Here is a 16,382-nt window from a genome sequence, read left to right on the forward strand (position 1 = left end):
TCTCATGTTCTTGGTGTGCACGTCTAGGAACTTTCACATAGAAAATACTCATATTGCCTATTCTCTTTTACTTTTCTAAATCAATGAGAGTGATCTCATTAGTAAGAAAAATTTCAATTTATCAAGCTTCACACTCATTATCCTATACCTCCACGGCATATTTTAGTATATCATCTCTCCACCCAAAAAATAATATCACTCAGTCAAAGAGTGGCCATCCAACTTTAAAAAACTCTAGAAATCCTCACTAATACCACTATTTTCAATGAGTCTTAAACCAAATTAGGTATAGACTTTACTAATATAGCATTAAAAAGCACTAATAAAAATATCGTTTTGTGCAACAAGTGCAGTATGTAACGTTTTAGCTATTAACTAGCGATATATCCTTATTTCTTGCATACTCAATATTTTTCATATTCTCCAATCCACTATAGGAGAAAAAAGAAAAATTTTGGGAGAAATTATCTTAGCCTAAAACCTCATCAGTGCAACCATAAGCAAAATTTTTAGGTTAGGCTTAGATAAATCGTACGTAATTATTCAGACTTTTGCCATAGTTACCATGCAAACCTCCAAGGTGCTTAGTATTACATTACTCTCAATGCGTGGTTCAAAATTTATATATCTGCAAGAACCTATTTGTTCTTGTCAGAGAGAAATAAAACTTAAGCAAGATTACCAGTGTTAATACCACAGAAAGGTGCACTGATAAAAACTTTAAAAAATTAATGTGACAATCAAGAATGTCATCAACACTCTTGCACACTCAAATTTTAATGTCCTTACTTGCCAGATATACTAGTAAGTAGCAATGGTATGTGCTTATCTATGAGTTAATCTAAGTTGCTTCAAGATTATAATACTCAATCTCAAATATAGGAGCAATTAATTTTTGCGTTACAAAAATAACACACAACTTCTATTATTACCCACAAGATTCAAAGGCAAAATAGTGATTTAGCTCTATTTGACAGTTGATCTTATCAACTTCTATGAAAAATTGTAGTGCATGCATCCCACACGTACTTCCAATTTTATTATAGATCTTTCAAAGGTTTCACAATAATGATAGTCTAAGACTATCTAATAATAATCTTTATTCATTTCCAACTACTTGCTCATGGAGGAAATTAATGTGATAACAAAGTCGCATACATAATCTCTAGGCTTTATTCTTGGTTATCTCAAAATTACTAAACTATGCGCATCTAATTGCACACACATCTAAGAAATTTGTCGCGTTAATCTAAGTCAGAACAAAAATAATTAATACACATTGCAAGATCAAAAATTCGTTAAGCTTCCTAGTCATCTCTTGCACCTCAATGCTTAATTATTAATTTCTACCTTAATTTTCGCTCAAATTTATATCATATAGGAGATTAATTTCAAATTAATATCGATCATACTCCCACTAGGATAAGTAATCTATCGAGTCAATCATATGTAAAAATAATTTATTCCTAAATCGAAGAAATTCATTTTGAGCCAATTAGAAGCATGGACTAATCAAACTAGGACTACTTAATCATCTACTTTATCACATTCTAAAAAATTGAAGACAATTCTTAAAATAGTCTAACAATACAAATGATAAAATAAACTCATACAATTACATGTAATCACAATACATGTACAAAAATAATCATCACATTTCATTCAAATAATTATTATTCACCCAAAAATAATAATCTAGGCAATTTATAATATAAAATAAAATGCCTAATAAATGCGATAAAATATGACAATATAATATCAAGACATGCATATATTCAATAAGTACATGCAAAAAATATATTTTAGAAAAATAAATATTTTATGCCATAATTACATGTTGAATTACTAAATAAAAACACTTAGAATAAACTCTAGCCTAATAGTTGAGCTTAAAGCCCTTATGTGTGAGTTCATGGGTTCAAAACACCACTCTAGCATTTTGTCAAAAAACAATTTATGTCACTGTTTTTGAATAGCCAATGGGCCGCACCTTCTTGGACGCCCAACTGCAAAGCAGGACGAGGTTTTCTAAGCTCATGGCCCAAAACAGCTAGTGGCCCTTTAAAAAATAATAGACTAGTACAATTTAAATACCAGAATATAAATGTACCGGATTTACAATAAATCTGTTTATAGCCGAAAACATTTTCAGCCCAAGTAAATAAAATATAACAGCCCATATACAGATCCTCCGCTCAAAGATAATTTAAACCAAACTGTTTTTTTTTTTTTTTTTTTTAATAAAAACAGATGGGTTTTCCAAAAACAAATTTTCAAGGGCCGGGCTGAAAACTTGATTTAATCGTAAACATCAGACCCAACCATTTGAGTCCAGACCAAAGTCCATCACAATGGAACTCACTGTTCATCTTCTTCCTCCCAACGGTTACAGTGTTCTTGTAACGGAAGATAAAAAAATATTTTAGCGGCTTGTAACCGCTGCCCCAAGTGGCAACAAAAGATCACAGCAGCGCAGCCTCACTCGGCGCAGCATGCAACACAGATACTTCCGTCGCCTGTGCCGAGGGCAGCACCATGGGCTACTACCCACCTGGTGTGTGCAACCCATGGTGCACTGTTGCACCTGCACGGTCGCACAGCACCGTTGCACCTGCACTGTCGCACAACACTGCACGCCTGCATCCACCCGGCGTTGCTTGTCACACCGCACAGAAAACAATGGAGGTTCCGTGCTCTGTGCGCGGCAGCGCTTGCAGCACCACCATGGTGCGCGTTGCTCTGCGCGCAGCAGAGGACCGCGCCTCCGTCGAGGTGTGCGCAGCTGTGCATATAGCTTGGCCATGCCGCTCCTAGATGCTTCTCGCAACTGCAGGTGCTCCTCACCCCGTGCCGCTGCACTGTACTACACGGCCTGGTAAGCCATGGTGCAGCGCAGAGCATGGCTGGTGCGCGCAACTGCATGGGCGTCGCAGCATACAGCCGGTGTGCTCAAGTTGCACTGCACGCAGCACTCTCATGGGTGCGAGATCACTCTTCCGTCGTACCACGGTGCAGGTACGTGCTGCACCATCAAGGTGCGCTTTACCCAAGGATTTTAACCGCCGCAGCACCCTGGGCAGCGAAACACCGTGGGCTATGCTGTACACGTCCGGAGAACGCAGCCAGGTTCGGCTACGACACCAGTTGCCGCAGCAGCCTACCTTGCGCTGCTTCATACGACACTCGCAATGTAGCTCCTCTATCATGGCAGTGCTGCTGTCTTGTGTGGCCTAACACCGATGTGCACCACCACCTCTCAAGCAGCCATGGTTACAAGAAGAAAAAAAAACTTCTACCGTGCGGGAAAAAAATTTCCGTAAAAGAAATCACAATACGCACATTAAATATAATCGGGAACCAATTTTGGCTCAGATACCAATATTAGAAAAACTAGAAAAACTAAATCTAGAAAAACTAAATCAGAATATACAGCAAAAACGATATTATCTCGTCGAAAATATCTCGGATATAATACGGTTGTTGGACAGATTTTCTAACGTCGTTGCTCGTCCACGATCGTTACATCAATGATAGAGTGTACTACGTGGTAATATTATAGCAACACTCACACGTTCCATAACCTAGATGAGAGGACTAGAGAGAACCATTTGAGAGAGATTTTTTGTTTGTGACAAAAGCGTCTCATACAAAAGGGGAGGGGCTATGTAAACAACCCCTCTAAGTGTAACCCCCGGCTGGCCCTTAATGGCCAGCCATCAAACCTCATGAAGTGGTTTAAGAACCACTTTATAACCTCTAAGAGAAGGTAAATGAGTGCCCACTATAAATATTCTTTCACTATAATGAGTATTATAAGGAGTAAAAACATCAATTAAGAAGCATAGTGAACAATTTGTATTACAAACTATATGGAAATGTAGCTATTGGATAGACTAATGACTTCGAGTCCTAAGGACCTCCTCTATAGCAGCCATACGATCCTCCATGTCTGTCAGTTGAGTCATGATGAGCATAATGATCCTCTCCATACCCACACGATGCTCTTCAAGTGCTGCACAAATTTCTGTGCGCACAATATTAGCCATGTTGGGAGGATGACCTATTGATGTCTGTGTAGTAGCAGGCCCCGTAACAACTGCAGTAGGCGGCTCCTGTGCAGTATTGTCACCTGGGTAGCCAATTTTCCAAAATCTGAGTTCCAATATCTCAAAAAAATAAAACAGGCTATTTCCCCATAAAATAATACATTATCAAGACTCAAGAGATTACAGCAGTCACATTCACAAAAATAAGATATGATCAATGTTTTCTGGATATGATGAACCGTGACTGTATAAACTACAATTACATAATAATCGCTTGAAACGCCCTAATAATTTATTACCTTCAACGTTGAAATTGGGCACAACAAGCTTCGATGGCAACAGTTGTAGCACTCTGGTATTGCCTGCACCTTTCGTTCGTTCCTTAGTTGCACCAAGACTTCCTGAGGTCCCAGCTTCATTTGCCAAAGCATATTGCAATCTATTTTCTGCATCAGACAAAGCCCTTTCATGTTTTCTCTCTTGAAAATGGCGCCAAGCTGATTGGATAAAACAGGCCGCCCATGTCCTCTAAGGTTGTGCATCCGGACCGGATTTTTTTCCAGTCCGGTTAAAAATCTGAAAATCCGGATGATCCGGGCGGATAACCACCCGGATTGGATCCGGGCAGATACAAAATTATTTATATCCACCCGGATCGGTTATGGATCCGGTATTTAACCGGTGTTATCCATAATCGGCTTTAACAAAATTTAAAACCTAAAAGCATAACCCGTATGTTAAACGCGCACAACCACTTCCTCTCTCTCGCTCTCTCCCCGTCCCTCTCTCCCCAACGAAACCTAGCATCCTTCATCAAATCCATCGCTGCCGGTGACTAGCAGTGGCCGTCGTCTGTTAATGTCACTTTCTTCTCTCTACTTGGTAGTTTCCTCTCTCTCTCTCTCTAAGTTTGTATTTTTAGATTTGAGATTATGTGTTTGTAGATCTGCTTTTTGGGTTTGTTTATTTTTAAAATCTTCCAGCAAAAGCGTTTCTGTAGATCTGAGTTCATGTGCTTATAGATCTAAGTTTCTGTCGGCTTATCTATGTTTTTCCTTTTTCTTTTTTTTTTCCTTCTTTCGGGTTTGGATTTGTGTCTATGTTGGTTTTGTTTTTTCTACTGAAAATATTTTTTATTTACAAATTTTGTATCCTATAACGAGAAGACAAGATCTGATGTTGCAAATTTTTTTATATATGTAAAAACTCAAAACCCCTCATTTTTACATGCTCTGTTTTCACCGCCACCTCCAAACCCCACATTCTAATCCAAAATCGATTTTGACCTGACAAGAAAATGGCTGAAAACACCCAAATCGCAAGCAGCAAAGAAGACCCAAAAGCACCCAAAAGCCTCTTCTCGCAAAGACTTCCAACCCTGTCATTCTCTGGCAGGTCTGTATGCACTTTAAATTTCTCCATGTTCTTTGTGTTTGGTTGCTGGGAGAGTTCGTTTTTGTAGATATGGATTGATTAGATCTGGGTTTTCGTTTTTGTTTTAACTCCATAACCATTTGGTTTGTGAATCTTGGTTGCCATTCTAGATTTGAACGTTTTATGGGGTTTTTGAAATTTCATAGTTAGTTCTATCTAGGAAACATTGTAAGTGGAACTCTATAGAGTTTTCAACTACATCTCCCAACTCTTTGTCATGAAGAACAAAATCTTTATAGTATTTTGCTGTCACTTAATGACCCAAAAAACAAAAACCTGGTGTTCTTCTCCATTTGACAGTGTGTTTATATTATGCATTAGAATTATCTGAAATTCCATAAGCCATGACATGTTGAATGATTGATCTAATTAGAAGGGATATATGTTTGACCTACTGTAACAAGAATGCTGTAGAAACAGGGTTGTGATAGGTCATGTAGTTATGGATCAAGAAACAGGCTTTAGACTCAAATGAAATGGAATTTGAAACCCACTTCCCCACATGTATAAAAAAAACTCTTTTAACTTTGGAGGTCATCAGAAAAACAAGTTGGCATGTGATGTCCTTGTTAACAAGACAGACAAGTTAAGCACTTACCCATTTCTATCCTAGGACCTATGCTATATGTGAATCTGGTTTCTCTGTTTTGTTACCTGAGAATGATCTACACTGTCAACAGAAAAGCAAATGAAAGGAAGAATTAAAACATTAGCTTTGTTGTGCTCTTACAATAATATTTATGCTTTGTTGTGCTTTTACAATAATATTTTATTAAAGAAAAACCTGTTTACTAGTTTACCTTGACTGATTTTGTTATCATGGCATCTGCAGAGCATTGGAAATGGCATTCCCCTTGGGGCGGCACTTGCTGTGGGGTCATACCTGAAGACAGACTCCTTGTCCTAAAGGATAAATATGAAAGTAAACCGTTTTCCACAAGCCTTTGCTATCCATGTACGAGTACAATGTATGGCCATGTTGGGGGTATGCAGAAGAACATGAGATAACTGTGAAGACTAATGCATTTTGATCTTTGTAAATTTATGTTTTAGTTTAATTAGTTGTGATGTATTATAATTTCTTTTGTTCTTTGTAAATTTATGTTTTAGTTAATTAGTTGTGATGTATTATTATTTATTTTGTTTTTTGTAAATTTATGTTTTGCATTGTGATGTAACAACAATATTATTTATTTTGTATTTTTATTTATTTTGTTTGTTAATTTATTTTTTTTATAAAAATATTTTATTAAAAGTGTTTAAATTATTTTTTTAAAAAAATCTGGACAATTTAAGCATATCATAATTTTTTTAAAGAAAATAAGTGCTTTAAAAATATTTTTTTCAGTTTTAAAGTCTTTTTTTAAAAAAATAAAACATTAAACCCGGATTAAATCCGGTTATAACCCGGATATCCGGATCCGGATCCCGGTTGAACACCCCTAATGTCCTCCATTGTTGGGAGTAGAACCTGAAAGTCATTTTTACACAGTTCCAATATGAAATTCACGCAAATGAGAAAGATTATCAGAGTCCCAATAGCGATTATAGTTCTCTTTTCACTAAACATTTCAATATCTTTCCAAGTTATTATAAATAATTCTTGTGACAATTAAAGTACAACAAAGCAAGAAAAAAACCATGGAATAATTATCCAAAAAGTTAGTAAGCATGGCCTGAAGACTTACTTGAAAGCGTGCTGTAACTCCCTGCTACGAAGTTTCAGAAACTGAGAGGCCAAAGACCTCAAGTCTTCTGCCATTAGAATGAAGGCTTCAACCTCTGTTCTAGCCACCACTGTTCTAGTTGAAATGGGGAATGCGGTCGAGGACAGGAAAGGTAAGGCCCAAGCAAGAACCTCTTCACCACAAAAGTCACCAGATTTAAGTTCAGTAGTGTTGAAAAAACCAGTTGTTCCACCATTGGTAGTAAAAGTGGTTAGAGTTCCTCGCACGATAAAGATCATCTCATCTACTGGATCCCCTTCACGAATAAGGTAGGTGTTCTTTGTGTAAAGCCCTGTCTTGAGACGGTCCAACATTGGATCCCACAGTTGTTGATCGATCTCATTCAACAGGGGAACCTTAAAGAAAAAATTATCTCGATGAACACTGTAACTAAAAAGAAAATGGACAAAAAGATGCACAAAACATTGAAGGAAAGTACTCACATTTAGAAGAAGATCCAAGCAAAGATGGCGCTTTATGTCCCTTCTAACATCCTTAGGAAGATTACGGATGAGATTCTCTTCCTCCACACCTCTTATTTGTAGTCATTTGTGCTGTTCATATCGTCTAACCCGCTCCCTTAAGTCGTTAGGGAGCATACATCAGGACATCCATTGTTCTGTATCAGTCTTCCTCACCCTCAATTCTTGTATTCTCCTCACTGTTGTAGATTGCAGATATATCTATGACAGCAAGAAACATGATATCACCTTAGTCCATTTTAGAACTATGAGTGTTCCGCAAAGAGGTTTTTAGTTAAAGTTGGGTGCATAGAATTAGAAGGAACAAATCCATATCGTATTTCAGCAAGTAATCTAGCAGTTAGAAGTTTAAATAGAGCAGCATAATTATTGAGAATAAACATGCCTCAAAAGTATTTGAAGATGGTTGAATTAAGCAAATAATTTTGCTTTATATTGATAATTTAATGAAAATCTGGTTTTGTATAAAACCATCGGTTGGAAGGTTTAGATAAGGTGCATATGCATATGGATTGACAAAACTAGACGTGTATGGAAATGATCTCATAATGCCTGAAAAATAGATTTCCAAGAGAATCCATGAGGACCAAAATCTTACCTGCATATTGCCAATAAGTACTAAGAATAAGACCAACCCAGAGATGGCTATGCAAACAACAAAGACTATTTCCCAAAAAAATGTGCTTGTTTCCAGATTTTGGCCTATAGAACTGAGAAAAGATAAGGAACAAGTTAAAAATGCCTTGCCATATGTTTACAAGCTTATGATTATAACAAGATCTATAAGATCTCCTCAAGCGAGAGAGATATACACATGATGTGGGTCTACAATATTTATAGAACATTTAATGTTGTCCGTAAAATCTACATACATACGCGCCTATAGCACACTTCAGTTAATGCATCTCTCCCCCACTTCAAATCTTCAAATTTAGAAAAGAACTTGCCATGATCTTTTTCCTTGAAATTAGATATTACTAACCTCAGACTGCGAAATCCCCACCAGAAGCAATAAGAGAATTTTACTCTGAAGTTTCTTGATTCTACAACCCAGACTTCAAAACTCCAGTAAATATTCCATAGTCAAAGTGATCAGTTGAGTTTTTAGTTTCATTTGGTTCGACAATACGGCAAGCCTGACTTACTAGACCAACAAAGCCAGCTTGGTCAAGTTTATTTCCACAGTAAAAATCTTTATCTCGACAACCGTTAATTTTCCTACACATGTTCTGCCAGCACGCATCCTGTCGTTCAATGCCAAAATAGTACCAAAATGCTCCAATTACCTAGTGTATCTATCACATATATTTGTTAGCAAACAACCTTGGAGTAGGATGAAGAAATGGAAAAACAACGACAAAAAAGAAAAGTTCTATAATTTACATGACTGGCAAGCATGTAGACGAAAAAGTTATAAGCAGCTCCACCCCATGCTGTCTTAGTTAGTCTGCCAGAGCTTCTAATTACTTCTACATATAGTGTATAAATCAGCAAAAGCCTCGGCACATATTGGGAGAAGATACGTACTTCAGCATTTCCTTCCCCAAAATTGGAACTGCATTTTTGAATGAAGGAAAGATAACGAAAACTACCACCTAAATATAGTCAGCAGAACACAACAGAATTGAAATTAGCAGCATCATATATGGTTCCTTCTTTTACACCAATCAATTCAATTCACAAAAATTCAGCGTGGTTACAGCCACCAAGAAGTTGTTTAAGCATCTCAAGAATTTAATATCTGCATTATTTGAGTGAAGTATCATTCTGAAGAGCTAGCAAAAAATGAACTAACAAATCAATTCTGCTATTAATAACAACCAAATAGTTTGTCAATGTGTGCATAATCCAATGTCCTAACATATCCAGATGCATACTTCAGACGGGCATAAGTTTTAGTACTTATCATGTGAATGCTCTCCCTTGAGATATAAAATTGTTTCACTTCCTCATGTGGTGTAGCAGCAACAAAAATGGAAGTTAAAACATATGAACATGTCTGAGCAAAATAGTTTGCTGAATGCATAAAGACCATAGGGTTCGTGTGATAAACAAGCTTATAGAAATTGGATTCAATCCCAGGAACTCTAAGACTTAAAACTGGGAGAAAGATAAGAGCATGAAGTGAATCAATAATATAAGTGTTGTAAGATCCACATCATGTATCTATCTATCTATATCACTCCACTCTAGGCGTTAGAATTCAATTAGGGATCCAAAACTACAAAAACTTTATATTGATTGAATATCTAGATGCATACCTGTGGTAATGGAAGGATTGCTAGAACGTCGACAGTGAAATATGTGGACAAGTATCTTTTTGCTATTGTCATAGGATCAATAATCAACTGACCCTTCCAAACACTCGGGAAGAAGGTAGGACAATCCAAGTTCGAAATTGAAAGTATATATGAATTGCATAAAAAGCATCTGTGACTGAACGAAGAACACAAACAATAATTGCCAGCGTTCTGTCAATATATAAGCATGTCTCCTCGTCATTTAACTTCAACACTGGGATGTAAAAGAATAGTGGGTCCAATGCCAATGATATCGCACAAGAAAGCACAAATAGTTTGTTCCACCTTTGAAGAAATTGATCCTGCGGATCATGGACTCTCATCTTCTTAGGGATGCTAATTGTCTCAGACACTCTCTCAAATCCTCTCCGAAAACTCTAAAAAATTCTGCCTAATGTGGATCTAGAACTGTTTCTTGAATATTTTCCATCGTTCATGGAACTCTCCGAACTCCAACTTCGAAACCTGTAAGAAAGCATTTAAAGTGTCAAATTCCAAACCAGAGGAAACCGAGCGAATAAACGGAGACTATTGCGGGAAGTACTCGGGCTCGAACAAACTAACCTTACAAAGTTATTTTGCCTAAAATCCATTCCTGCGGCTAATTAGAACTCCAATAGGAAGAGCCCAACTCGTGATTTTGACACACTTTAGTTACAGAGATCAAAAGCTGAAATCCAGGCCCTGCAGAAGTAGAAGTTCAGAAAATTCGATATTCTCTACAATGAAATTACAAAATGTTCCATGCTACGTAATGTGAAAGACGAATAATATAAGAGCACTATTAATGAATTATCCATCTGCACATGTATACAAGTATTTGTATAATATAGCTATAAATAATATTTCTATATATTATTTACTTTTTAGATCTTATTTTATTATTTTTTTTTCTCTCTCTCATTCTTCTCTCTCTCCACTAACGGCTAGAATTTAAAAAAAAAATTATAATAGGTGCTAAATGATAGAATTTGCTAATTGTAAAATAAATAGATACAAAATTAGAAAAATAAATAAATAATAATATTTTATTATAGAAAATGATAGAGATTCCGCTAAGAGATCCTGTTCATTTATGCCGCTCTAATTTTTTTTTATTTTTTTACGTAGTGATTAAGAAATGTTGTTTAATAATATTGTAAATTTTTTTAAAATATTTAAAAGTGATAAAAAAATGATCTGAAAAAAATATTTAAAATTGTTTTTTTGGATTTTTTTTTACATCATTTTTTTAACACATTTAAATATTTTTTTAAAAAAAAATTTACAATATTATTAAAAAATATTTTCTTAATTAGTACATAAAAAAAAATTGGGATGCTTGAAGGGAATCCCAATGAAATCTCTAATATTGTCCTTTTATTATTATTTAGCTCAAATATGTATAATTAGAATTTTTTTTAATATACAAAATAACTAATACAAGTGCTCCGAAAGAAATGTGATAATTGTTGCAATTTATGACTAATATTTATTACTTTTCCGAGCAAGGACTAGTCAACTCTGAAGTCAGGAGACAACTTTAAATGCGTAACACGATTTGATCACTTTCTACCATTGAGAGTACTTCCAATGAATTCTTATCTTATCCTTGAAAATATGAAGAACGTATTGGATGAGCATCCATTTTAAAGAAACATGTATTACAAAAATATGGATTTTACTCCCAACTTTCTGTTTGTTTGCCGAGTAGAGTGAAAGGAAATAGATCAGATGAAGAAATTTATACTGTTATCAACTAATTTTGTCGCCTTGCGCATCAGAAACAGAAAAAATAAAATAAAAGCCAACCTTCTCAACCAAGCGAAACTGGTGAACCAAACAAACTCTCAATATCACTGTAAACTGTAAAGGGTCTTGCTCTCTACGGTTAGTATTCTTTTCTTTTCTTTTCTAACCGTTTCTTATCAACCAAACAAAAACTGAAACAGAGAGTGATCAACGAAAATGCATAGAACGGAGCATATTTGGACTTCCTTACGTTTGTGTTGCTTTAACGGGTGTTGAGAAACCAGAAAAATGGTCTTCCTTATTCAAAGAAGTTCCGTGAAGAAAAGGCGGAGAGCTCGGAAGAAAGCTCGCGCGAGCGATGACTCTGAAGTCAGCCACCAAAGTGAGCCTCCATGAAATTATGAGTTCTGTAACTTTGTGGTGGCACCTTCATGGGTTCTACTTTCTCCGAATCTCAATATCAATCTAACGTCCGCCGCTATCAAAATAAAAATGCTTCTTCAAATAGATAATAACTTGTTCAGAAGTCCACTGTCCTTTGGACCAATTGGCACAAAGGCGACTTCTACCAGCAGTTGAACTTGGGTTCGAACACCCTCCACTTGTTTAAAAAAAAAAAAAAAAAAAAAAAAAAAAAAAAAACTTGTTCAAAAGTCCACTTTTGATTATTGTTATAAATTAATTATGCACACAAAAAATTCCAACTAGCGTATGGTGTACCGATAGTATAAGTTTTTATTTAATTTTTTTAAAGTATTTTTTTAAAAAAATATATTAAAAAACTAAAAATATAATATTAAAAATAAACATAAACAAATCCTTAAAAAAAATAAGGAAAACAAAACAATCGTAAAAATGATAGATAATTTTCCTTCTCTTATATATTTGTGTTTGTTAAAGTTATATATCGTTTTGTCTCATTGACTTTTTATTGTTGCTAATGCAAAGTATGCAACTTGAATCTAGACACATTACGTTCGGCATATCAATATAAAAATATATTTTCATGTAGCTAGCAAATTGTTCAAAACCTTAACTTATTTAATCCACAACTTGATTATTGTTATAAATTATGCACCAAAAAAATTTCAATTAGGGTATTCCATGAGATATTCTATCTTATTTGTCTCTTAAAATTTTAAAATAAATTCTGAAAGCGTTCATATTTATATTTCTCCGAGTTTTTATTCTATTGGTATATATACACATTTATTTTCTTTTAATAAATGCTGATTTTGTTTATAATGTTAGAAAATTATAAAGAAAAGGAAAATGTTTGGGCCACAGAGAGGTGGTTCTGTGTAGGACTCGGTCCAGCCAAGCCCCTTTTATAAAAAATTAAAAAAAAAATCAATGGATTTGATAATTAAGTTGAAAATATTTTATGGGTCAAGAAAAATTTTGAACAAATTGATTTATTTTTAGAGTTGTATCGAGGCTCAAAACTCAAGAAAAAATCTATTAATTATTCTTGATTCACTACTAGACATGAGCCCAAATTTCTTTTTTGAAATGAGTCAAAAAGCCCAAGCCCGTTAGATCTCATGCCAAACTTCTCCACTTGCATGGTTTCCATCACATCCCTCCATAGTCCATACACGTCAGTTTCTCTATCACTTTCATGACAACCATTCGTATAATGGATATATACTCGATAAGCAGTTGTGCATCAGTTTTACAAACTAGGGTTGCCTTCACCACGTTCACCTCACATGCACGTCTCTCCCTCTCTTTTTCTTTAGGGTTTCCAGTCAACTATGTACGTAAATATGCAGATCTAGATCTTCATCAGCATGTAGAAAACTACCATAGCACTCTGCCGCTACTGCCTCTTCAAAACCGAGCACTTAATTTTCCCTATCGTGAACTGCGATTGTTCCACCAAACCATTAGCCACCTCCACTCACCAAGGCCCAAAGACCCACCGCGCACCACCTTCCCCTTCACAATCTCAGTGAAGCAACAAGCTGTTGCGTTGGGCCGCCTTTCATGAAGTTCAGCAACCACGTGCAACTGTTACACCATGTTATGAACCCACTAGGTAGACCTTACCCTTGAAAACTACCTTACAAGGGAAGAGTGTTTAGGGACTTATAAACCATCAACCAATCTCATACTTAGTCGATGTGGGATCGTAACAACCACCACACTCCGCAGTTGACGTCCACGGCGATCCCGGCGCTCACACGGGCTGGCTGTGTGCTAGGTCTTTTCCTAGCTCAGGGTGAACACTACCATGCCAGCATCACCCCCCGTGCCACATGATTGCAACCATTGCAACATGGCCTTAGACGTGGGGTGGCTCTGATATCATTTGTTATGAACCCATAAGGTAAAACTCATCCTTAAAAACTAGCTTACAAGGGAATGGTGCCTAGGGGCTTATAAACTATCAACCAATCTCATACTTAGTCGATGTGGGATCGTAACACACCACGGCTGGCCACCATCATCCGGAGCCAAGCATGTCACAAAACCTCACCGTCATAGCCCAGCCGTGAGCCCACGCGGAGTCATCGCTGGCCATCCGAGAGGCCTCTGTTTTTAACTCCATGAAACAGAGCATCCACCTCTCCTTTTGCCAGCCATTGCAACCACCACACCGCCACCACAAACTTTCTGGCACCCCAGTCCGTCGCACGTCCTCAGTCTCATGGTGAGCTTCATCTCTCTCCCTCACGCTTTGCTCTCTCTTTGTTCCCCTTTCCCCCTCATGCATCTCTCTCTCTCTCTCTCAAAAGTCCCACCACCATTGAACCCAGCCGTGCCGCCGTCGAGATCCACCCAGACCGCCAGCACACGTAGCCTCACGGTAAAGATCCGTGCATGGCTCCTCTCTACGTAATGAAGTTTGTTTTGCAAAATAGAAATATTTTTTTGTCTCTGGTAAAGGGGGAGTTGAAACTAATATTAAGTTTATGCCCTTATTTTTACAATTGGGTTTGGGCTGTTTTGTTTATGTACGACTTTATATTTTATACAAAAAGTCTATTTGCACTTGAGAGGGGTAACCCCCGCATACACGGGCCAACATGTGGATAAATGAAACGCTGCGTTTCATTTGCAAATTCCCTTCTCTGCGTTTCAATTGTAGATTCCCTTTCCTTCGATGCAACACAAAGCAAATCTCTGCTCCCATCTCTCTGCATTCATTTTTACAGGCAACAAATGTACCCATCCCAAGTAAAGAAGCTTCGCCACCAAAACCAAAGCCAAATACCAAACCAATACCACCATAAAAAGGGCAGGTTACAAAAGAAAACAAAAAACTAAAATTATGAATGAATATATAGTAACTGACCATGCTCCATTCTCTAAACACATAAATATTTTAATTTATGCAGCATCAAACGAGCAGAGACTCGATTGCAAAGGTAAAGGCTACCTCCAAGTACTCATTTTATGGATTCTCATGCGTTTAGCCATGCAACAATCCACTACTTGAACCAACTATTTTACCAACTTTTCAAGATGTTTGGAGCTTAAAGTGTCAAACAACAGAGGTAGCTTGCTTAATTCGATTGCATCCTCAGCCTTCCCTCTTAAGTCTTCCCAAAGTTTCAATACTTTATTTGTTGGACTTTTTTGTTTTTCCCCCATATTTATAAATAAAAGCTATTATTGTGTAAGGATTAATAAAGGGAGAATTGGTTTCATTCATGATGTGTTAACCAGTTCTGCTGTGGCCAGTAAGCGAGTCTTTTTATTCATCATGGGCTTATCAACTACAAATTGAGGGCTCCCAAACTCTCCGAGGCTTGTAAGACGAACAGGGTTTACTACAACCCCAATATTGTTACTTCCCTTATTTGCCTTCTCAAACGAATCAAACCTTTTTGGCTACCCACAACGATGACCACCAGTTGGGGGAAATTCAATGGATTTCTTTGCCTGGCTACCCACAACGACGCTAACGATGGCTACCTACAACGACGACATATTTGATGGCTTCCTTTGTCATGGATTTGGCTGGGTTTGTTTTCCTGGAAAGCACACGGGATTAATTTCGATTTGGCTAGGTTTGCGATTTCAATACACATTTCCCTCTCATTTTTTTTTATAATATATTGGCTGGTCGATTCCCTCATGTGTATCCAACCCGTGTACCTGTAGAAGAACTATATTTTATAAGTACACTCAGTTTTATTTCAAAATAGTCTAGAAATTTTATTTTTACAGTAAATATTTAAAGGATTTAAATTATGTTCTTAAGCATTAATTTTTTTAAGCTAATTTTAGAAGTAAATAGTAATCGTGTAATTTTATTTTGAACGCTTTAAATCTAATCTAGTTTATTTTTATTAAATGAAATTTTATTATTTACTATAATAGATTTTTTTTTGTATAATTATATTAAATAGTATTAAATTTTGAGAAATGATAGTTGTAGTCGTGAGTGTGCAAGTGCCGCACAATCACTTTGAACAAGTGAATAAATATGGGACCCACAAAAAAAATTAGTTTTTTAATAGTGGACCCCACTCTTTTTCAAAGCAACTGCATGGCGCTTGCATACTCCACGACTGCGTGTAACATTACTCTTAAATTTTATAGTTAGATTTTAGTGGTAAATAATTTAGATTTTAATGTCTTAGCCAGAGAAACTAAGTGGATATCGATGAATTTTGGGAAGTGATGGTATTTTAGGGTTAAAGGTTTTAA

General features: G+C 36.3%; 1 pseudogene; it reads right to left on the minus strand.

Annotated features, from left to right (window-relative positions):
• Positions 1–3,875: 3,875 nt before the first annotated feature.
• Positions 3,876–10,760, minus strand: LOC121241237 (annotated as a pseudogene).
• Positions 10,761–16,382: the final 5,622 nt, after the last annotated feature.

The sequence above is a fragment of the Juglans microcarpa x Juglans regia genome, chromosome 1D, assembly GCF_004785595.1.
Source record: "Juglans microcarpa x Juglans regia isolate MS1-56 chromosome 1D, Jm3101_v1.0, whole genome shotgun sequence".
NCBI lineage: Eukaryota > Viridiplantae > Streptophyta > Magnoliopsida > Fagales > Juglandaceae > Juglans > Juglans microcarpa x Juglans regia.